Below are 24,231 nucleotides of genomic sequence, written 5' to 3'. Positions count from 1 at the left end.
GCACCAAAAGCAGCTAAAAACATCAGCCATATATGTGTACACGTATGTGTGTGTGTGTGTGTGTGTGTGTGTGTATGTGTATATATATATATATATATGTATGTATAAGCAAAGGATGAAACAAAAACCCAGGCACACTGCAACACAGATGAAGAGAAATCTCAAAAGCAGTGGGATATTTTGCTGACTGTCATCGGTCCCTGCTGATGGCTCTGTCACCAGCATATGCTGCCCAGCATGTCCCCTCTGCTGCTGCTGCTGACGTAGGTATCTGGACCTGCAAACGTCACCTTTTCAGCTGCAATTCTTCAAGGCAGGCTGCTACCTCAGCAGAAATGTCCTTCAAAAGGCCTCAGCCAAAATTGTTTAGTGAGGTACAAGAATGAGGCTAGAGGGGAAAAATGAGGATTTCCATAAGCTGAACATCTTAATGGCTTTTCCTGTGACATCTGAAAAAAAACAAGGGTGTTGGATGGGTGAAACAAGTGGTCATTTAATTCAGGACACATCTGTGAAAACCTAACCCAAACTGTAAGTCTGGGAAGATCTCACTGGTTTGCACATGCTCATAGGAAACACTGGACATGGAAAAGCTAGGCCAGCCTTGTCAGAGAGACCGGGGAGAAGGGGAGAGGAAGGCACCTCAACCTTCTCAGCTATCAAAAGTTACTCTAGAGAGACGCAGAGGTTATACCACATTTCTGCAGGTCCACACGGTGTGAGACACCCTTCTATGGACAGCACTGAGTTTCCTGTCCACATGGATGGGGCTAGGGAAGCTCAGAGCACCATGAGCCCCATGCTCGGCCTGACCGCCAGGAACAGCCGGACTGCAGCACCCACCACACGCAGCACCCCAGACCAGCATGCACACACATGAGGGCAGCGTGCTGCTTCACTACAATGTCCTCTTCCAAAAACAGGCATTGGAATAGGGATAGGAATGCACAGGAATGCTGCATAGCAATAGGCAGCAACGTGGCAGCCCTGAAAAGCAGGGACCATTCTGGGGGAGGCCAAGTTTGGGGCGTAGAGGGGAAGCAGAGTGAGCTGCCCTGCTTGCACACCCTGCTCTGTGCGGGCAGCCATCCTGAGCCTGGCCAGCAGCCCAAGAGGCATCCTGAGGAACCTCTACCTGCTGATCACGGCCTGCCTGAGAGTTTAACGTAGGCTTCTGCAGCAGGACATTCCCTGGCTCTTTAAGTCCCTTTTCAGGTAATGCTAAAAGCTCAGCTGTAGGAAAAGAAACCCCCCACACACACCAAATGGCAGCTGCAGAGCAGTTGGAGTCGGTGAGGCCAGAGGAGCTGGATGACGGGAGCAGAACTAACACTTCTGGTGCTGCAGCGCAGAGCTGTTGGAGTGAGGGGTTTGTTGGAGGTGCTTCAGCCTGCGAAGGACCCCTGGTCTCGCTCAGTGACACACTTGGTTTAGAACAAGCAGCCCCCTGTCACTTGCTTCCCGGCTCGCGTCGCAGCAGCTCAGGCTGCGGTGGGACTAGGTGGCGCAGCTGCTTCTCCTGCTGTCCCCCTTCCCTCCGCTGCGCTCACAAGTGACACAAGTTTGACAGAGCCCGCTGCGCTGACTGCAGCGCGTGCCAGAGGGAGCAGCCAAGCTCAGCACGGAGCATCTGGAGGATGTTCTGCATGAGAAGGGCAAGCGGGATGGGATGGGATGGGACGGGACGGGACCTTCCTGGGGATGGCAAGGACAACAGCGGCACCTGGCAGGGCGACCACGTGCAGTTGCCCTCATGGTTAGGGAGCGTGACAGGAGCAGCCAGACCTCAGGGAATCCTTCCCAAAGCTCAGCCACACGAAGGATCTGTAGAACATTTCCTACGGAGGGAGCCAGCTGGATCTCTGCAGCTCCGGACCCGCACAGTGACGCACGCGAGTAGGTGATGCAACGTTAGCGTGAGTTGGCAAGTTCCTTCCAGGGCTTATTTTATAGTTTCCAGGTACACTGATATATGTTAAAGATTGCACATGGAAAACACCTGATCCAGCTGCTGCCAGACATTGCTTTATATTAACCCCCTGCGCTGGGGACACCCTCCCAAATGTGCAGGGGCAGCAGAACGTGTTTTTTGGGAGCACCACACCCAGAACAACGCGACTCCAGAACAGTCAGCAGGTTTCGCAGGAGGCGACACCGTGCCTGAAACTCCTACCTGCAGTCAGAGCTGCTCTGTGGGGCATCACCCAACATAGGGAGGACTAAACTTCACTGCTGCGCGAAACTACCTGATACAACAGAGGAGCTTTCTGCTAAATCCTTTAGCAGAATTTGTGGCATGGGGAGATTTAATTTCAGAAAGATGCATGTGACAGTATTGACTCACTGTCAGGCTTGAACTTTGTTGTTATCCTACGTGACCATCCCAGAGGAAAGGAAGGATTTAGCACACGCTCCTCTCTTGGTTTAGCCCTGACCAGAAAGCAGAGAGGTTCACCCCGTTCATACCCAGCCTGCAGGTAAAGGGTTACAGATTCTAGGAAGTATTAAATGCAAACTTTAAAGGATTTTATTTTCATCTACAGTCACATGACGCCTTAATACCCAATGACACTAACTACAGTATCTCATTAAGAGGTCATGCAAACTCCCAAGCTAAACAAGGCATTCTTACATATTTAACATTCAAATGCAGAAGCCGAGCTAAGCCATGGAAGATCGTAATCAGGAAAGAGCTGCACTTCCTGACCAGCGTAAAAGCCACAGGTAGGAAAAGTTCTTGTTCCTTTAAACTTGTACATTTTGCTTTCAAGGGACACTGTTTATTGGGCTTATTCTGTCCTCTCTTTAGTTCTTAGTTTTCAGAGCAATTTAAGAGTTTTATCCTGAAAATACCTGATCTCAGTCATTTCACCTGCCGTAGAACCTGCGTGTTTTTATACTCAGAAACACAGCTCAGTGGACAGTCAAACAAACCAATTCTTTAAACAACGTCTGACTACTAGAAAGCTAAAACTAATATTCCTTAAGACCGTTTGGTTATTGCACAGGATGTGTTAAGAGTCTGTGGGGTGAAGGGGGAGTTAATATGTCTTTGATGTCTGAAGGGAAGGGATTTAGAGCTCTTCTGACTTTACTTACAGGCTGAATTGCGTATTGTTTCAGTCGCTTCAGTGAAAATATGTTTTAATGGTCGTGGTTTCCTCACTGAACTTACAGGAGTTCTGATTTCCCTCGCTATAATTCAGTGCACACAAAAATATCTTGCAAAGATTAAGCAAGGCAGATGGGGAGTTTATTTCAGTGCTACATAAAAGGAAAAAAAATACAAAATAGGGGAAGAAAGCGATGCTTTGGTTAAAATATTGTTAATCAAAAATTAAAATTACATATAAGCACATCCATTTTCCCATGGAGTGTGATACTTTCACCAATATTGCTGACAGCACTGCAAGTGTTCATTTTTTCTACCTGCACTGAAGGACTTCTCTAGGGTAGAATCTTTATCACAAAGTTCTTTCTCTCGTGACAGTTTTTCAGTTGTTTTTACACAGTGTTTGAACCACTCACCATTTTAATCCCTTTGCAAGGCTGTAGTTACAGGCAGCTCTATAGAGCTGTCGATTTTACCTTATCATAGAAGATCTCTGCTGCATCATGAGGTTTCTACCCGTGGGGATTCCCACTCCACAAAAGCAGCAAACTGGGTTTAGTAATTTACACCCACAATGACTGCGAGGTGATTGCAAGCAAAGTATTTTCCTCAGCTTATTTTACAAACCCATCAGTTTTTCTGGTACATAATACCAGCAAAAGCTAAAAAGAAATGGAAAACAATATATATAACTCTTCAGATCAGCTCTCAACATGCTTTGCAAAAAGTACTTTTACTCATGCTTAATGGAAATTCAAAATATCTGAGCCTCGACAAGTTGATCAACACTGCTTTAAAAGATGAGTATCACCATTCATTTCCAATATGTTTTAGTTTAATTTTCAGAAGGGTGAAGATGAAAACAGACCTAGTATGTCCAGCTTGAGACATCAAAATTCTTATTATCCAACTAATTCTTTTTGTGACGCGCCGGCAGAGGAGCTCAGTGCCGCGGTGCTGGGGAGGCAGCGCAGCCGTGGCGCGTAGAAAGAGCCAGTCTTTATTTACTCTTACATAACTGACCTCTGCACTTGCTCAGAAACGCTTGTCAATAAGGGGCTTATTTGCACAGCGACACTTAAATCTTGGGGAAAAGGAAAGAATGCACCAGCCCCCAAAAAAACAGCCGTCCCATTACGCAGCTTTTCCCTGAAAAGGAACATTGCGTCTTAAGTGCTAAGAACAGCCTATCGTGGCCAATCTTTTTTAAGAAATGTTTGTACAAACTGGGCGGGTCAGGGGAAAGTAGCGCTTAGTAGCTCAGCAATTAAAACTGTTGAATGTTTAATAGGTAGAATGCCTTTGTAAGCTGGGAGGTGCGGTGCTGTGGGGCACACACTGACCCACGCGGGCACTCCGCAGCCAGAAAGCCCAGACGTTGAATGAGAATGAAACATAACCCAAGTCCCAAAGAAAGAAATACAAATGAGGCATTTGCCTTCTAGCACTCTAGTAGACCAGATGTTCTTTATGGCAACAATTTCACAGTCATTACAGTAATTTGCACCACTTTCATAATTACTTTTTGCTGAAGAAGTTATCCAACCTATTATGTTGCTTTGGCACGTCAGCATAGAGTGAAGTGTATCGGTGTTTCATGGGAAAAACACACAATTCAAATGCTTTCAGGTGTGCAAGAACAGAGGGAGATTCTTTCAAACGTATCACTGGAAACCTGAGAGAGAACTTTGCATTCAGAACTTGGAGGAAACCCACACACAAATATCAAAAGACTTGCAGAAGTTTGGAAGGGTTCACACACTACCCCCAAAGGAGCTCCCCAGACCCCCACTGACGGCTCAGGCGGCTCCAGGCACTACCGACTGCAGGGGTCTGGACTAGGGGGCTATGGGCCCTATTTCCCTAAGGAAAATCTTTCCTAACGTCTGTTTGCACAGGAAGGCACAGTCTTTTTCTGCTTGTACAGTATTTAATTAAATACGGCCTCAATGTTGTCTACATTTCCCGCTGCTACTGCTTGGCTGGGGCAAGGGGATGAAGAAAAGCTCAGTGGCACCACACAGCCCACTGAAACACAGGAAAGCTCCTAGCCAGAAAATAAGTATTCACTTTTTGTGCCTGAATTAAGATTTCTCCTCCTAAATTTGTCCATCTGAGAATTATGTCAGAAGAGAATGCCAGAACTGTCCTAACAAAATAGTGGCAGTAGTAAAATCTTTAGCATTTTCTCTGAGTGTCCTTCCTTTCATGAGGAAAATCTTCCAGTATTTTTAGCAGTGTCTGGTTGTTCCAGAAATCCCATGGGATTTCCACGGGAAAGAGAACAGTGGGAATTCCTGTTCCTCCGCGGATGCGGGTGCTGTGCAAGGTCGCGGGCAGGAGCAGAGCAGAGCAGGGAGCGAATTCCCGGTCCCAACGCAGGGCCCTGCGGCCACCAAGGGCTCGCTCGCCCACCGGCGCTGCACGAGAGCGCCCAGAAGGGCCACGCAGGCAGGGAGGCCACAGACCAGCTGGGCTTGGCTACGGAAGGAAAGCACCACCACGCAGGATAGATACACTGCTAATAAGAATAGGTGCGAGGCTGCGTAGCTCTTAGCTTACTGACAGGCTAATATCAAATTGGGCAGATAAGTGAGTCGTGGTAGAAAGGTCAAAAGGGACTATTGGAAAGAGAAGAAACAGTAACACTGTTCCTGCCAGCTCTCCTATGAGTCACTTTCGCGTGGACCTACCGAGAAACCTTAAAATTTTATTAAGTGGAAACTAAACACTTTATCTGTAACAACAGGAAGCAGAAAAACAAAACCCATAAGTTTCCTTTTTGGTGTGACCTTTGACTGCCGCAGTCTTTCTAAAAAGGTTCATTTAAATCCCAGCTTTTCTCTTTAACCTCAACTGCCTTCTGCAGAGCCGCAGAGGCCTTCTGGTTAAAGAAGTGTTTCCGAGTCACTACTATGTGACTTATGAAAAGACTTACTCTTTTTCCCTGGGGAGGGTGAAGAGTGAGCCCCCTCCCTGGGCCCTGCTTTCTCCGGTGCTCTCCGGGATGCCGAGGCCTCCATCCTTCCCAGCTCACCCTCCCACTCCATCATGGCACTCACTTCCCTCTTGTTCCTGCCACCGCTTTGCAACCTGCTTTTATCAGCGGGATGTTTGGGGGCACCTGGCTCTACCTCCCACCTCCAACACCCCAGCCCTGTGCAGGAGTCCAGCCGGGCTCCCTGCAAAGGCATCAGCGGCTGCCACTGCTTTCCAGGCAGTCATACCTGGCAGCGCTCTCACTTGGGGGGTGGATTTCCACGCTCCTGATTTCAGATGCTGCTGCCCGGCCCTGCTGTGCCCATGGGCAGCAGCACAGCACCGGGCTTGGGAAGCAAACCTTGCTCACCTGCAGCTCAGCGGGAAAAGCCGCTGCTGGCAGCTCGCAGCCAACTCAATGAAGCTTTGTTAAGGGCCTCTGTGCCCCTATTTTTGGTCTGGGCGGGGTATGGAAAAAACAATATTTACCGTCGCGCTAGCTGTGCCCTTTGCGTGTTTGTTTCTGTGTCCTCTTTGTCCACGCAAACCTGGCAGATGTCGCACGGCTGGTATTTGTGCCGCGTTTTTGTTGTCGGGATTCATGCACGTCTCCACTGAACATCAGCGGCAAACAGGCTGCGTCTGGGTGGCAAAGATACACGTTCAATTGCTGGGCACAGTTTCACAGGCAAAGATGCAGAAAGGACAAAAATACCGTAAGATTTCATTTGGAATGTAAATGAGGCAGAAGCTACAGTCATCAGCTCTAAAGTGATGGTCTCCAGGGGCCTGAGAAGCTACCGCCATGCACAAGGTCTGACTTCTGCCCTGAAAATCTCATTTTAAATTAAAATTGCTTGGGAATATTTTCCACCGAATTGGATGGACACACATAGTGTGAAAGTGGCTAGTCCATATTAACCAATATGCATTAAAAACTTGCTTGGTGCAATTATCCAACTTATTACCTTCTATAAAACTGTTCATGTGTATGTAAAGGGAAAAAACATACAAATTTGCTAATGCAAAACTGATCAAAATTACAAAATGAAAAACCAACTGTTCAGTAAAACGCCTCTAAGTCTGAGACTTGGACCCTGCTACCCAGAGGCCTCGACAGAAGCAGCCGGCAGGGCCCCCGCCGGCCCAGCCCCGTTAACCAAACACCCATTAACCGGCAGCCCAGGCAGGAACAGCAGGGAGGCCTCTGGATCGGGGCAGAAACATTCCCACTCCGTGTCACAGTGCCCCAGGCACCCCCTCACCGGGCCTTAAGTGCAGGTTTGATGAAAAAGTCACATGTCTGCACCTGACGTGTGAAAGCAGGAGCTAAAGGATCCCAGCGGAGAGGGGCACGAGGCAGGGCTGCTGCCCGCTCCCCTCCTTGGCTGCCCCAGGGATCACACTGGCTGCTCCTCAGGGGTCGCACCAGCTGCCCCACAGCCAACCCCCGCACGTGGTGCCCCCCACACCACAGCCCCACCTTTGCCTCGCGTCTCTACAGCGCTTCAGTGAGGGTGACAGAGCCCCAGAACAGGCTGCGCAGGGAGGCTGTGGAGTCTCCTTCTCTGGAGACCTTCCAAATCTGCCTGGGTGCCACCCTGTGCCCTGTGCTCTGGGTGTCCCTGCCGGAGCAGGGGGTTGGACTGGATGATCTCTAGAAGTCTCTTCCAACCTCAACCATTCTGTGATTCTGGACCAGCACTTTACACTGGACACTTCTGAAATGGGGATGGCCGGACTCTCCTGCTGAGGGGCGACTATTTAACTCACAATGTTCACTGCTCTTCTGCACCTGGGGAGACCAAGTCTGGGCAGCGAGAAGCTGCCCCGGAGCCCCACACAGCAAGCACAGGAACGTGAATCCATCTCCCAGGGGCTCTATGTCATAGCGCAAACTGCCTCTAGGAACTAACACACTTTTAAATTTCAACCAGCGCTATCAGTTATCAGTGTTGATAACGGCCTTGCCTTGAGGAAGTGTGTCAGATTAGCCAATACTGTTCCTCCAGGCAGCAGGTATTTGCTCAGGTATCAGCTACCCGAGACACGTCCCTTACGGTTCCACTATCGCTCTCTGAGATGAAGAGATCATCTTGAAACGTCCCTGCAGTTCCTAGCATATGACATCAGGAGGGACCCCAAATGACTTCCGCAAGTCAGGCTTAATTGAGCAATTCTGGGTGATAACTCTGGTGAACGCAGCCCCTTCTTTCACACAGTACGGACAGCAAAAACAGCAGCACAGTAAGCTGCCTTGATTCCACACGAAACTAGGCCTGTTAAGACAGCAAATACTTTTTGTAGCCTGCAAATATTGTTCCTGTGTAACACTGAAAAGGCTGCAAACACAATCAGGACGAGCATGTCTCCATTCAGTCACAGAAAGGAGATGCAGCTGTATTTCACTGCTATCTCACCTCCACCACATTTTAGATACATTTAATTCCTTTTAATGCACTGTTCAATATGTTGGATCTGTCTTATAGTGAGGAATAATTACTGTAATTACAAATAAAACCCCTTTACTCTTCCTCACTAAATCATTGTGCCTTATCATTCTCTTAGCCACCTATCATCACTCAATGTCTGTTAGGGAAATTGGTTTAAAATAAGCAAAAGGGAAAGTTCACAGGCACTCTCAGCAGCTCTTGATTAAATTAGCTCTGTGCTTTACACATCAATCTAAGTGTTATATTTTAGAGAAAAGAGAAACGCTTTCAATTGAAAAGAACTCAAGTGGCAGAAAAAAGTGCATCACATGGAAGTCTTTATTAAGATATTTTATCAGTCTTTTCTTGAAGAATTTTGAGCCTGACCTTCAGAAGCTTTAGTGTTTATTTATGTGTTTAAACAGGTTTTTTATATATTTTTACAGTACTTTGAAACTACAGTCTGAATAATCATCTGCTTTTCTACTGACCATTCTTCATGTGAAATGTTCTTAAGCAACAAGGGATAAAATGAGGGGAGAGAAAGGGATAAGGGAAATGGGAAAAAAAAAGCAACATAAATAATGCATTTCAGACTATGTCTGGCCTGAGAACAGTCTAATATAGATATATTGCACTAAAGATACTGATTTATATACCTTACAATGTTTTAGAAGGATTCATACTTTTATTCTACTTACGATTCATATAAGTGATCATTCTCAAACTACCCCAAGCTGAACGGGTCTAAGCAGGTTGCAAAACAACCTCAGAAAGAGCACTTTGATGCCGGAGTGCCGTGGCCTGACCATTCACTGACGCGCCGGACTGCAAACACCTGGGGCTCCGACACACAGCGCCGGCCTTGCCCTGAGCTGCGGACAACCGGGCTCCGACACAAACAACGTACTACCATTCTGCCCACTAAACAGGCTAAAACTCTGTATCCAAATCCTTCCACTGAGGAAAGAATGTCCTCTAAGGGTCCCACCACAAGCTGTATTGCTCAGTTCATCTCAGTTCATCCAATTTAACACCAATAGGAATAAGACATCACCATCAAGGTGCTAAAACCTATTTCACCACTGCTTCCATACAGGACAACTGGATATAGACAGCTCTGTTTAAGAGGGAAAACGTTTGGGGTTTTTTTGTTTTGTTTTGTGTCTAAAACCCACTTACTCATTCGCACCGAGCAGATCTCAGGACTTGTTTTGCACCGGCTCCTCTAGGCAGGCCCCGGGGCCCGCGCGCGGCCTCCTGCTGCGGGAGCCCTCTGCTCCTCAGACCTGCTGGCGGCCACGAGGCCGAGCTGCTAACTCGCGCTGCCCTCGCCTTCCGTCTCGCCAAGATAGACTATCTTTTGGCTGATTATCTTTCGGCTGAATTTACAGCATACACTTTGTGGGTCATATCTGCTCCTCTGTGGCGGTTTTGCTCTAGGTCAGCAGTAACAAACCAAGGATGTAACTCTTACAAAATCAAGGTATTTATCAACACATTTCAGTGTCTTTTCATGCTGTTGACATTCCAGTTGGAATAGCCAATTGTAACTATAAATCTTCCCAATAGATTTCTCAGTCTATTAGCTGTGCAAAATATGATTTGTTTTTTGCTACCCACTTCTTTTGAAACAATAAAACCTATGTAAATCTTTACCCTGTAGGCTCTACCAGCCTTTCAAGAACCTAAAATTCCCTGTTTTACCCCAAAATCTGTTAAGTTACCAAGCTCATTTGCAAGTCTGTGGTTTGCACTTTTCCTAACGACTGCATTAAACGAGTATTTGTTAGGATAAAGCAAACTTGACTGAACTGCTCTAAAGCAGCACCCTGAGCGCAGCTAATCCACCCGTGGTATGCCCCGCCACAGGGCCCGCATTGTTCCAATCATGCCATGGAACGGCCCAGACCTACATGCTCTACCCTTGACATGAAGTAAAGTTAACCAGAGACTGAGATTTCTTTGTTCAGCAGAACGGCTTTTTCCCAGGCCTGCTCAGTTCCCCTTCATCTGGCATTCCCAGCACTGTATTGCTCTGTCCATAGAGCTCGCTGGGTGGCACAGGGAGCTCCACAGAACTCAACAACTGGCCTAGAGACTGGCACAAAATTCCCAGCCCACGGGTTGAGTCCACCAAGACTCACCTCCTTTCTAGGTTTGGCCTTCTGCTCTTCAGTCTGTGCAAGACAGAACTGTTGTTCTGTGGGATTTCTACTGCATCCCTGTTAGTTTTTCTTGTCCATGTGCCTGCCTGATAAGGAGCAGAACGTCCAAAGATATCTAAGAAAAAGCCTTTTATGGTAGGGGCAATAACCCTGCTTAGACAAGAATGATGTCTGTTAGATGATAGATTTTTCTCCCTAATTTCTTTTTATTCTTCAGCTAAGTCTGAAACAGTCTAGGCTTATCCCTTCTTCTTCCACGTGGTTCTTTTACTTTCCAGGAGGGGTGAAGTCTCTTCATGGAAGCAGGGATTGCTGCTGCCAGCAATAAAGCTCTCCATGAATGACCTTTATGAGGCATTCAGGTGAAATGCCTGGAACAAGCGTGACATGTTTCCCAGCTGTGGTGTGAAGTCATGCCGCTCCCATCACATCTCTGGGCTTTCATCCCCTTCCTTTCAGCCAGAGTGGAGGAAGTTCAGCATGAATTGGCGTAGAGGGTTTCCCCTGATAAAGGGGCTATAGGTCCTCTGCAGCTAAGCATATCAGGAACGAGACAGTTGGCTTCTTTTTGTTTTACAGTATTTCCCTGTTTGTCTTACGGCAGGATCTACAGGCACCAGATGAGATAAAGGTCTCATTGTTCTTCTTGCTGTCACAGGCACCCAATAAGGCATAACCTATTTAAACACTTTTAGACTAAATAGAGTAGTTTCAGAATTGAGTGGATCTAGACATTTACTTCAGGGATTAAAAAATAATAAAAAAAAAAAAAACAGGCCCATTTGGCCTATTTATAGCAAAGTCATTATCCCAAGTAAAAGCTCTGTGTCCTTTTGGATTTAGGAGGGGGCTTCCATCACAGGGGTCTCAACCCCCAGCACTGGGTCACATCAGGCAAGAAGGGCTGCCAGTGCCACATGCTGCCTTGGCAGCGCTGCATCCAGATGCCTAGAGCACGCACGAGGTTCAGGGCTCACCCAACAGAAAGGGCTCCTCAAGGCCACGGGATCACCAAGACCGTGAACTCTAAATCCCTCTGGCAACCCAGCGGTCAAGCCTCTTAGCTCCACCAGAGTGTAGAGGCTCTGCTCCACATGGGCCAGGGACATGTTGCATTAAGAGGACTTTCAACAGCTCTACACATTTCACGGCAGCAGTTCACGCCCAACAAGCCCAAGCAGTTCCCAGGTAGCCGAGTAGCTGGGCAGGGTTTTCCCAGTTGCTCCATGGGAGCAGCACCCTCGGCCTCCGCTGGCACCGGGACACAGATCGCTCCTCCGCGAACACGGAGCGCTCCACGCATGGAGGTCTGGGGAATGTCCACAAGGTCACAGGAAAGGCCATTAGCAGATTAGTTGGTCCCCTTAATCTCAAAGCCACCATCTCCACTCATTACTCCTCCTAGCCCACAAAAGCAGCTGCCCCAATATTAACGTTTTCATCGATTTCCTTCTTCTTAGGCTTTGCCTATGGAGGTATCTACTCCACAAGCCTAAATTCCCAAGTTTCCTTCTTTCACATTGCTAAAACTTTCACATCTATAAAATTTTCTGCTACCTGAAAACACAGCAAGTAGAAAAAAAATATAAAAATATCTATAGTATATATATATATATATAAAATATCTATAAAAATATAGTTTGAACTACCCAGGCTTTGTTTTAGTTGGAAAACATTATGCAGCAGTATTCCTTTCCCAAGGCAATAATAATAAGGAATTTTCACTCCCCTCCACTATAGTTTGTAGCAAGGCTGTTGTTTTAAGCCACTACCACAACTGTACAGGCACTACGGATTAAACAGCAGGCTTGTTTGGCGAACTCCTTGTTGCTTCCTGACTAATAATTCCTATCTGAATAAGCAGGGGGTTTTGCTGCTGTTAAAAGTAGGGTGGGAATAGGTGGCCCTGTCTCCGGGCACCCTGGAGGCTCCTCCAGGCCCGGCTCACTCCAGCCGTGCTGCGACGGCCTGAGCTCGAGGCCTCCACTTCACAGGTTCTTTCCACCTCATGAGTTCAGAGCAAACCCCACCTCAAACACACTGGTGTTTTTAGTGGGACTTTCCTCCATTACCGTCCTTCAAATAAATATTTACTTTTATTCTTTTTAATACATCAAGCACAGCACAAGGAAACTGGTGAGATCACGGCCTGCCCCTTGGCAGCCATTCAGCGTCGCAGAAATTCAGTTGTGATGGCCAAGCACAGCTCAAGTCAGTCCTATGTCACTTGTGGTGAAAGAAAGCTGTTACAGAGAAAACAGAACTTTGATCCATTTAAACATCTCGAGAGATAATGGGCCAGGTAACAGAGTGCGTAAAGCATTCCCTTTTGTAAAGAACAAAAATATCCTTTAGATAACATTTAGAGCCTAAATTAAAGATAAGTTGCGAAAGAAAAAAATCTGTATTAGTTTTGTGATGTGTAACAGAGACCTAAGATTTTAATTTTTATTGTCGGACTTTATCATTAAAAATTTGGTTCTTGTCAAAGCTTGTCAAAGCTAGCCATTAATTAGCTCTCTAATTATTGTAAGAACCAAATCACACAACTGAAAGACTTAATAAAAGGCAATAATTTTCATCCTAATGAGAACTCCTTAATTTCAATAATTGCAGTGTAAAACAGGAAAAGAAATTCTGTGCCAAAGACATAACTGTCCTCTGCAAGCCCCCAATTTAAGCAAAACTCTACAAGATGAGATACACAGCATTGTTACTGCGAAGCCAAAAGGAACATTGATTTACAACAGTCCCTGAATTGCCCACTTAAAGCCACGGCAACGCACATAAATCACACCAGATTGGTTAAGCTGAGCCTACAACAGAAAAATGAATAGCTAAATTTGAGGCCTTCCTTACAGCTCCTGTAATCAAAGACAGCAAACAGGCAGGAAGCCTCTCACCACTCCAACTGTCCCAGTGGTCTCAACGCTGCCCATGAAAACGGCAGGTAAATACAGCCCCCGGCCCGAGGCAGCGAGGCCGGTGTCCTGCCAAGGCACCGAGCGCGTCCTGGATGTGAGAATCCAGCCTTTAATAACGGCTGCAAAACCACTGCTCAGAGCTGCTCGTGGAAAGGCCACTTCAAACCACATCCACAGCCTCTGCTCAGGCGTGGTGGGGAACTAACACAGGTAAATGGAAGCAATTTCACCCCTAAGAATGATGCGCTGATTTAAAATTGGTTGATGGTGATTAGTTTGGTTTCGTAACAGCGCTATTGCTGTGGACAAGCAAGGCCGTAGATGCTTGGAATGCTTCAGGCCCATGGGATTCACAACTTTAAATTAGGGAAAAGTGAGTTAGTGCTCCAACAGAAACTCCAACAAGAACTTTCATTTATTTCAAAGGCTTGGAAGCCAGAACTCCATAATTTTATCCAAATGTCGATGTCGTCAATGCATTTCCCAACAGCTTTTAATTAAGTTAAATAAAGAAAGCAGATGCTGCTGAAGAAGGGCCCAGTTACAAGAATTTCTGTTTCTAAATAAAACTGTGCTAAACGCAGAACACCAGTTTTGCTGAGAGACGTGATACACACGACTGAGTTGATAGGTGTTCGGGGGACTTTTGTACCATTTAATAATTACTGGGAGCAGTCAGCACAAAGATGATTATATAAATACAGAGGAATGGGTCTACGGCCTCTATTTCTTTCATTTAAAAACATATTCAAGCAGCATACATCATAGCAGCATTTCCATTTCTTTAAAAAAGACCAATCTGCCCAAACCAAAAATGTCTTTTTTCAGTTTTCTTAGCCCCTACATGTATTAAGTTTCATCAAAAATGCCCAAAACGTCCATAAAAGCTACCCTATCCCAGGCTGGTCCTGTTTGATTCAGAAACGCATGGGGAGCAGAAGGAAAAGGGAGAGAGGAGCCTTGGGGAACGCAGCAGCTTCCCCTCACGCGACCGGAGCGACGCGGGCAAAGGCAACAGGCCCCTGTGTTTGCTCCGTTCCACGTCACGCGCTGTAAGAAAGAAGAAAAACCAACTCCCAATGAAAGCTCCTTTTCCAAAAGATTGTGCAGGAGCAATAGGAGGAAGCAGCTTTTGAGACTTGCTTTTCTATTTTAATGGACAAGTGAGCACTTAAACATAGAGATACAAGTACTAAAGTGAAAATAAAGTATGATACTGATGACACAGCAAAAGCAATCGGGAAATGCTGCTTTGAGCTGTGTGTTCGATAGCACCGAGTAGGCAAAGCGCGAGCTGAAGCACGTCTCTTCCTCTTCATCCTTGCCCAGGTCATTGTAATAGCCAAAATATCAGGAGCTATAATGCACACAACCCGGGCTGAGGTTGGGGCCTTGAAGGCTGCGTCTGCATCCAAGCACATGACTGAACGCTGAGCGCACCAGGATGCTTTCAACCACAAATCTATTTCAAATATTTCACTAAAAGAATCATGTTTGACTAATTATAACTCAGAACGTTTTGTGACCACAACCACAGGAAATACCATTTCCCAAAGTTCTCCAATTTTCAAAGTCCTCAGCATCATGTACTTCTTACTTCTATTACAAAAGCTTTACTTTTAAGCCATTTTTGTAAGTTGATTTTTGACTGAATCTCTAATCTTCTGACTGAAAGGATTAGAGACCTAATGTATCTTCTTAAGGGATTTTTCTGCTTACAGAATCGGCCTGAATCTTCTCACTCTGCTCATGATGCAGGATTTCCTTCTCTAGAGGTCTTCCAAACCCGCCTGGATGTGACCCTGTGCCACATGCTCCAGGTGTCCCTGCTTGAGCAGGGAGGTTGGACTAGATGGTCTCTAGAGGTCCTTTCCAAGCTTAAACATTCTGATTTACCACTGTCCATTTCTGCACCCTCAGAAATGTGAGTGGAGGAAAATCACATCCAGCAGGATGCTTCCCATGGCGCTCTGCCCATGGACTAGCTTACGGTGGTGCATCACGCTCTTCAGAAACCCACATAATTCCCATATCTAAACTACATGTTGCTTTGCCATCGTTGATGGAAAATTATCAAAGACCAGGAGGTAACTGGGCATCTGAAAATACTGCTTCGGAAGAGAGGTCCAAAGCAAGGTGGCTCCAAGGGCAGGTGAAAGCTGGCAAAGCAGGAAGCATTGGGCACATTTGCATCAGGTAGTTTTAATGAAGGTGGCTGTGGAAAGAGTAAAGATGCACAGTGCACACATGCCCTCCCACCCTCACACATCCCAAACAGTTCCCTGGTTTGGTACAAGAACAGTGAGGGCACGAGCTCCTAGGTAAACGTGAACAGGGTCATCCCAGACCACGGAGCAGAGGCCCTGCCACGAGTCACCTCTCCAGCCCAATACATAGGAAAAGTCACATCTCCAGGCTGGCACGTCCTTGGCTCTGCCCACGCGGAATCCATCCGTGTGCCACATGGGGCACGACGGCAGATAAGGCAGCGAAGCCTTGAGCTCCTCACACTCGTCAGCAACAAGGGGGCAAACCAACCCACGGCTAAGCCTAACACTCAAGCCTGAATGATGCTTCTGCCAAACCTAAAGTCCACACAGGTTTCTTCTTCTGGCCCTTGGAGAGCAACCTGGAGGAGACAAAGCAGAACAGGTCACATCGAGGTTCAGCTCCATTCATACTGACCTGCTCCACGAGCTGCGGTTACAAAGGAGCAGAGATGATGCAGCCTCCTCTACCTTTGCTACTCCAAAAACAGCTCTGCCTGGGATGGGATGGGATAGAGCAGCAGCTGGGGTCGGGGCCTCTGCCATTGCTCCCGTGCGAGAGGCCGGAGCTCAAGCTCTTGCAGGAACCTGCACTCCCCAGATGGGGCCGATGAAGATTTCTCACAGGATAAAGTGCCTCCTAGTGTAGCTTTAATAATAATTTTTATAAGAACTTAAAAATGATTAAAAACTTTTGATTTAAAGCGGTTACATATAGATGAGAAAGTTAAAATATTTATTTTACAGTTTAATGAAAAGATGTTCTCTTATAACAAATGCAGAGACCCAGCGCAGCAGCGCCTGGTGTCTGCCATTGTTTGCAAACATTTCTTGCTTCCTGTGCTCTTGTTCTGGCACGAGGGTTTCAAACACAAGGACCATGGAGCTTTCCAAGCCATGAGTGTGTCACAGCAAGGAAGGGAGGGCTAAGAATTCTGCCAGATTGCAAGGTGCAGGGACTTGCACTTCTAGCACTCACTTTGAATCTTAATTCCCACATATATTGTTATAAATTCACTCACGAGTCCAGTAATATTGTTCTGAAGCATAGAAGCCCCATCCTCCCAAAGCCTCAGCTAGGGTCCTGCCCAAAATGCTCTCTGAGAAAAAAATCTGATTTCAATATTTTATATTAATATTATAAAATATTTTAATATTTCTGATTTTAATGGCAGCAATCTGCCATTATAGCTGATTTTTCAGTATTTGAATAAAGCATCACTGTTTTCCATGACTCTCTTCTTGAAGACTAAGCCACACTAACAAAAAAACAAAACTCAATCAATATAGAGAAGTCTAAATAATGCTCTGAATTACTGATTCTTCTAGCATAACCACCGATTCTTAGTATACATTTTCCAAAGCCACCTAGGTTCCTACAGGAGCATAATGAAACATACGCTGCAATACAGACTATAGGGAATGTATAGCCATCTCATTATATAATATATATGCCAGGGAACATTGAGTCAGATTGAAGTTGTGTAATATCAGCTACCTGGGGGGAGTTTGTGGAACTTCTGTCAAGATATCTGGAGCTGACCACAGCACTGAAATTGAGTCTGATCCAGCTGGGCAGTTTCAGCATCTCTCTACATATGCGTGTAATAAGACAGAATGAAAAACACAAGAAAAACAAAAACAAAAAAAAAATAGAGTCAGAAATGTCCTGCTGTAGGGACAGTTTTTAGAAGAAAAGGCTTTTCTTTTCTTTTAAATGGAGAGACGGGATAACCCTACCCATATTTTTACATGTATTTGGAAATTCCACACATGATTAAATTCCCAATAGGATGAAAAACACCCTTTTTGTTTTCCCATCGTATCCTACTAATGTCCTTGTCGAGCAGACCTCAGGCGGAAGCAGGGAAGTGCCAGCAGCCACCCGACACCTTGGACCACGACCCGAGTGTCGCAAGGCCAAGGACTAGTGGCAGCCACGGGCTTGCCCCCTGCTCGAGGCATCCGGCTGTGTGCAGCAGAGCCCCGCGGGCAGCCTTCCAGCAGCAACCACACAGCAACACTTGTGTTTACAGCATCTGCCAAAGGTGTGAGGAGGACAATTTCTCTGCAGCATGTTTCCAAAGCAAGTCAAACCCATTAATTAAACCCATTCTCTTGTCCTGCTTCAAAAGGAAAAACAGAGCTGATTTACGAGCATCGACAGCTGCAGGAAGCAGGAGTTGGTTTTGGTCTCTGTTTCTAATTAATTTTTAAGCACCTGGGTAGGCTGATTCCTCCGATTCAAAAGGCTGCACGTCCTCAGTGTGTACAAGGAAAGGAAAGGAAGGTGCTCCATACATGGGTACTGCGGGCAAGCTGCTGTGCCTTCTCAATTCCCTCTGAACTAACCCTACAGAAACGGGGCACCTCAACACCTTTGTGCCCAAGGGAGGTGCAGCATGAAGCTCGAGAAGCCCTGCTCACAAGACACTTCTTACCTGGTCATTCCTTACCCAGCTGGTGAGAAGCTGGGAAATGAATGGCACTGAGAGCAGCAGAGCCTGTGGCAGCTGACAGCTCTCCTGCTAACTGCATGCCCCCCGAGAAACTGCCTCCAGTTTCGTCCTCTGGAGGGAAGATAAATGTCTCTGAGTTGCCAGATCAAACGGCAACACATGCGAATAGCAACATACAGCAAGAGAGATTTCACCTGCTTCTCCTCTTCCTTGTTCCTTAAACGAGACACACACTGCTAGTATTTTGGCCTGAAATCTGAAGGTCAGCTGAAGCTGAAGAAAGCTTCTAACACGCACTCGAAGAACAGGAAATTTTTACAGAAGTGGAAAACTTAGGATGCAGAGCTCTGACCCCACATTCCTGGGCTATCTTTATCCCTAAAGGCCCGTGCAAACACAGGCAAGTGAATCCACATGGCACCTCCTGCCTTGCACAGCCACGTGCTGTTGTCACAGCCCCTGCCAGCACAGATCAAAGTTTCCTACACGTTACTGAGCTGAGCCCTGGGTGCTCAGTAGTACAGAACGTAAGGGAGAAGGATACAATCTTACAACTGAAAAAATAATTTCCGGACTCCAGGTGTTAATAGAAGCAATTTAAGATTATCAAATTCAGCTTTGATTTCATGACATTGTATCAGAATCCTAAAGGCCTAAATTCCACTCCTAGGAAGGTCACTCACAGTCCTCTCACCAACCCGCAACAGGACTCTGTTTGATGGTGACCCACACACCAACCCCAGCGCAACCTGCCTTGCACAAAGAGCACTCGAACACAACCATATGTCAACATTTAGAGGGAAATGCATTCCTTGCATTTCTGGCCATGTATCTCCCAGCCTGGACACTGAAAGAACCATCCCACACGTGCAGTTCAGTCAGAGGACAGACACAGATCCCTTCAAAATGAAGGGGCCAAAGCAGAACAACAAGGTAAATATAGAAATAACTGTCCATGGTGTTTGAAAGGTTAATTCTGTGCAGCACAAAGATCACCCGGGGTTTATGGCAACACAGGCTTATCACACCACATGCAGATTTTGAGCATACGGCTTTGAGATAGCTTATTTCCCAGCAACTAAATGAAACGGGAAATGCAAATTGAAGCTGCTACAGCACAGAAGCTACAGGGAACTGTGGCTCTTCTCAGCACACTAAGAGAACTAAGTGTACTTAGTTCTCAGTAACCAAGAGACTATGTTTTCTTTTCTTTAATTCCAGGTTATTTTGGAATGTGAAAGCTACTTGCTGCTTGGACCCGTGACAACCATGCAGATACTACTGACTTGCATAAACAACCTACGCTGACATGGTAAGCACATCCCAAAGATCACATCTCGGTTCGTCTGGAGCTACATCTCGCAGCAAACTGGAGCAACTCAGTGCGCTGGCTTGCTCAAAAAGAGGCACATAAAAAGTATTAAGCAACCTAAGCGAACAGGATGTGGCAACACTCCTTGATTTACAAACGTTTTCTTATAGGCATCACACAAAGTTCCCAAGAACCTCTCAAAAGGGATGTTGCTAAGCAAAGATGACCTAAAAAAGACTATTTAGTTATGAATTAGTTGTGAGTGTAATTTGCAGGACTAACAGCCACATTCCACACTACCACCAAGTAAAAGAGGAGAAAGCTCCAAAGGCAAGGAAAAGAGCATATTTTTAACTCAAGTTTAAGTACAAACATAGAAATGGTTTATGCCTCATCTTGGTTGGCATAGAGGAAGTGAACTATTGGTTCACTCTGAAGTCAGCTTCTTCAGGTATTCTTTCCTTAAGCCTCAGACATTTGACCCTGGGATTTCAGCATTCATCTTAACAATACGCTGACTACAGGCAGCTTCACTAACTCGTGGCTTTTCGTATTAGAAAAAACAAATTTTGGATCAAAACACAGTCAGATACCTTGTTATTTTCAGCGGGAAGGCAGAAGTTCACTCTGTCCACCCATCTCTTGACATGATGTAACGGCTATGCCTACCCCTTACCAACAGCCATGACCCCTATCAGCTCTCCTTTTTGGCATTTTTCTTTCCATTTCTAGAGAAAATTGGGAACGTATTTTGTAGCAGATTTAAACAAAACCCAATTAAAAATTAAAAGAAAACCCTTTAGCTAATCTGCTGCTCCGAAGTTTCTTAGACAAACAAAAGCAGCTCTCCAGAGATGAGAGCACACCACGGAGTTTAGTTAAAACAGGAAGAATCTTTTACATTAGTTAAATAAAATCTGCATCTCTTCAACACATGGCAAGAGGCCATGATTTTATTTTCATTTAAAAGCACCACGATATGTGTAAACGGTTAGGCCACGGTTTACACAAAACAGATGAGGACATTAAGACAAAATTACACTGTTAAGTAAGATTAATTAGAGATTAGGAGAGAAATTAAGTGGAAGAATCTACATTATAATTAATAATGACAGCTATATCAAATAGGAATAGAATTAAGGTAGAGACACAAGATGACTCAAAAAATAGGAAGAGATAGTAAAGAACAATAAAATATTCTTCATAGGCTTTATTCTTTCCTCTACCTAAACTACAAAAGGCACTTTTAGCACCTGCATGGATTCTTTCTCACCCTTTGCATCAGTGTAAGATTGAGCAGGGCTATAAATCTGCAAAGTACTGCACAAACATTAAGCTCTGGGAAGGATATGAAATTGCAGTGTACAAGATCAGTTAAGTGACTTGCTGTAGGGCAACAGAGCAACGCGATGAATCAAAGGCTCCCAGGCTCTCCTCAACATTGAGTCATGTCATATATCTGGGCCACCTGAATCTGATCCCAAATCACAAGCTGCTGAGTACAAATCCAGCAGCAAGCACTTATTTTTAAGTCCTCTTTCAGGCTCTTACTAGGAAAGTTTCCACATACTGCAGTGTGCACTGTTGTCTTCTTGGGGGTGAAGACATCTCCTCTTTGTAAGGGAGGCTTCAAACCTGAAAGCCAGCTGTGACATTTTGAGAGAACTTTTCAGATCTTAACCACAAACCTGGTTCATATATTTGCTTCTGTGCAAATCCAGGGTATGTATACAAAAATGGAGGAGCAAAACCAGCAGCAACTGCAATAACTCTGTGTGTCATCCCCAGCCCTGTTATCTATCAATGGTCAATTCATTAATAAATCACCATGGCTTAGATCCTAAGCAATTTACGCTGATAGGGATTACAAGGCCATAAAAACCTCACCATTTTCCAAAAAAAAAAAAGCAAGTTCAAAATTCACACCACCACCTTCAACACCATTTGGAACACAGGCTAGTAATACAAATTGCACTGAAACTTCCCAGATTATTGTTGCCAAAGCAGAGAGATGCTGGGATCAAAGAAAGCACATGGTTCAAATTCTAAAATACACTGCAAAATACAGTGTCTGTTTCACAAAAATGAACTTGACTTTGTGATTAATATTTATTCCAGCTTTGCACGCACACACAGATCCACATGGGCACATGTCCACATTCCACTTGCTATGAGAAATACAGAAAATATTAATACTTCAAATAACGCAAAGGCATCTGCTTTGTTTCATTCCAACTCTACCATTATCTTTCAAATTTCTCTCTGCAAATTCACAGCAGAAAACATTTCCCTGAACTTTCTGTTTAGCCCAGAGCATACTCATCTGGGAGAACAACAGCTTTACCAGATACCTGGAATATTATTGAAATGCCAGCGGCGTTTCTTCAGTTTCTGAGTTCCTGAAAATCTGAAGGAGAAAGTTCTGACAAGTATAAAGTCTTAGCTGATTCTATAAATATCCTGGCCCCTAGCAAAGAAAAAGGGGGTTGATGTTTGAAGATTTTCTAATTTTATTGTTGTTTGTAGTATAAACATTCCACGTGAGCCCTAATCCAGGGCAGCAGGCTGGCTCATGCTCACTTTAAGCAGGTGAGCATTCCCATTCAGCTCCAAGGGATGAGCATATTACCCAAGTGATCTGCTTGACCACTGTCTAAATTAAGACTTTAGAAGGGCCTGGTAAATGCTCTTGGAAAGCGAGAAGGTTCCCACGTTTCCTCCCAGTTTGCAGCAGTCACCCCTACCTCATCTCCTCCACTTTGCGGACACATTCAGAGACCATTCACAAAATGCTGTTTTATTATTGCAGGATCAGGACATATAAAACAAACTCTTCAAGCAGTCAATGGAGTACAAACTGACTGGTAAGCCTTTCTTTTTTATTATTATTATTATTATTATTATTGTTATTCTCCTTGAGAGGGTTTAAGATTTACTAGCCCTTCACTATTATCCCTTTGGCACAGCAGAATAGGGAAGCTTTATGGTTATGAGCACTGGGTGACAGAACTGGTTCTCAACTGTGTTTCCCTCCCCTAATATTTCTTTATCAGCAAATTAAAGCTTACCTGTTTCCACTTTAAAGTTCAGAAAAAGTTAACTACCATAAAGCAGAAATACAAGAGACAAAGTTGACTCATTCTAAGTATTGGAGGAGAAAAATGGAAGGAGAAAAAGGTGAAAGGCTGGCAAAAGGTTACGAGAAGGACACGCTAAGACAATAGGAAAGAGAAAGAGGAATTCAGTGAAGGAAAAAAAAGCTGAAAAATATGAGAACTGATCTGGGTTCAAGAGGAAGAGCACAGTGATCTCTAGCAATTCCCTTAGCAAAGGGAAAGCTGCAGGTTATTCCATTAGATGGACAAATTCAATATCCTGACAATTTTAAGCCCTTGGATCTATTTTTTTTCTCCCAGAAGAGAATGAGTCACACAGTTTCCAGCTTTATCCAATTTTCTTTGTATTAAAAGAGGCTAATGTTCTGAATGGTGGAACAGCCCCGCACTACCTGCCACTAGCAATCTGCTGGATCATCTAAACAAATCAGAAGCACTTGAAATATTCAAGGCAAGAGGACATGAGGGCCACAAAGCTCCAGCTGAGTACCCCAGCTGGGACCACAAGCCTCACATGCTGCCTACAGGCAGCCATGCACAAACTCCAATACGTGTTTGAAGCAATCTCTATAGATATCCAAGCCCTAAGTTAAAAGGTATGATATACTTAAAGGATAAGGGGCTGCTAAGTATCAGCATATTCTGCATACCTATGGCCAGAAAAGAAAAAGAAACAGTAAGCCTATTCACAAACTGGCATGAAAACAAAAGATGAGTTTTCAATAACCCAGGATGCCAAAAACACTTATGAGTTAACTTGTACTTACACATTTAGTTCACTTATATGTAACTCTAATATTAAAAGTTTTTATTAGTTTCCTATTCAAATCTGCAAGAATTTTTATAAATTCTGAAGTGAGTCAAGTTCCCATCTCCTCTCCTTCCCCCCCTGCTACCTCTATTCATAAAGTGCAAAGTGACAGATCATGTAAAAGTTCAGAATGAACAATGTATTTTTTTCTGCCATCTACAGTCCCCAAATTGCTGCAGAAGGTCAGAAAACTGTTACTGGTTTCTGCTGCTACCCTGAACTCACAATGTTTATACCAGAGGGAACAGCACCCAGGAGATGAAAGACCATCCCTGGGATCCCAGAGCAGCTCCATCTCACGGCAGCGTGGAGCATGCTGCTGTGCTGTGAGCTGGTGGCAGTCGCACGGTGCAACCACAAAGCACTGCCGGGAACCCTCCTGCCTTGGGCGTTTCTCCCAGGCTTCATCCCGGGGCAGCAGGACAGGGCCTTCCATAGACTGCAGGATCTTCCCGTTTTCCTAAGGGCCCAAACAGAAACTCTGATTGATAACAGCATGGGTGCAATAAAAATGAAATTATTCCTGAAGGCCACAAAAGACAGAAATATATATACATATTTGAAAAATAATTCAAGTCAAGAAAGTATTTCAGTAATCAGACTCGCTCTCTTCAGCGATGCTGAACTCTGAAAATGGAAGTCTAAGGAAAA

At 45.2% G+C, this 24,231-nt stretch overlaps 1 protein-coding gene across 2 annotated transcripts in view; it reads left to right on the top strand.

The window, feature by feature from the left end:
- Positions 1-2,607: 2,607 nt before the first annotated feature.
- Positions 2,608-24,231, top strand: part of CUNH4orf19 (chromosome unknown C4orf19 homolog) — a 34,899-nt gene continuing 13,275 nt past the window's right edge. For both annotated transcript variants that reach the window (XR_003249083.1, XM_026037426.1), the window contains exons 1-3: positions 2,608-2,724; positions 19,563-19,653; positions 22,463-22,517. The gene's annotated coding sequence lies outside the window, so the exon portion shown is untranslated. The remainder of the gene's footprint in view (positions 2,725-19,562; positions 19,654-22,462; positions 22,518-24,231) is intronic.

This window comes from Nothoprocta perdicaria, unplaced genomic scaffold (assembly GCF_003342845.1).
Source record: "Nothoprocta perdicaria isolate Ctin4 unplaced genomic scaffold, notPer1 scaffold_2, whole genome shotgun sequence".
NCBI lineage: Eukaryota > Metazoa > Chordata > Aves > Tinamiformes > Tinamidae > Nothoprocta > Nothoprocta perdicaria.
The sequence above is the reverse complement of the archived record's forward strand: the minus strand, read 5'-3'. Positions and strand labels throughout refer to the sequence as shown.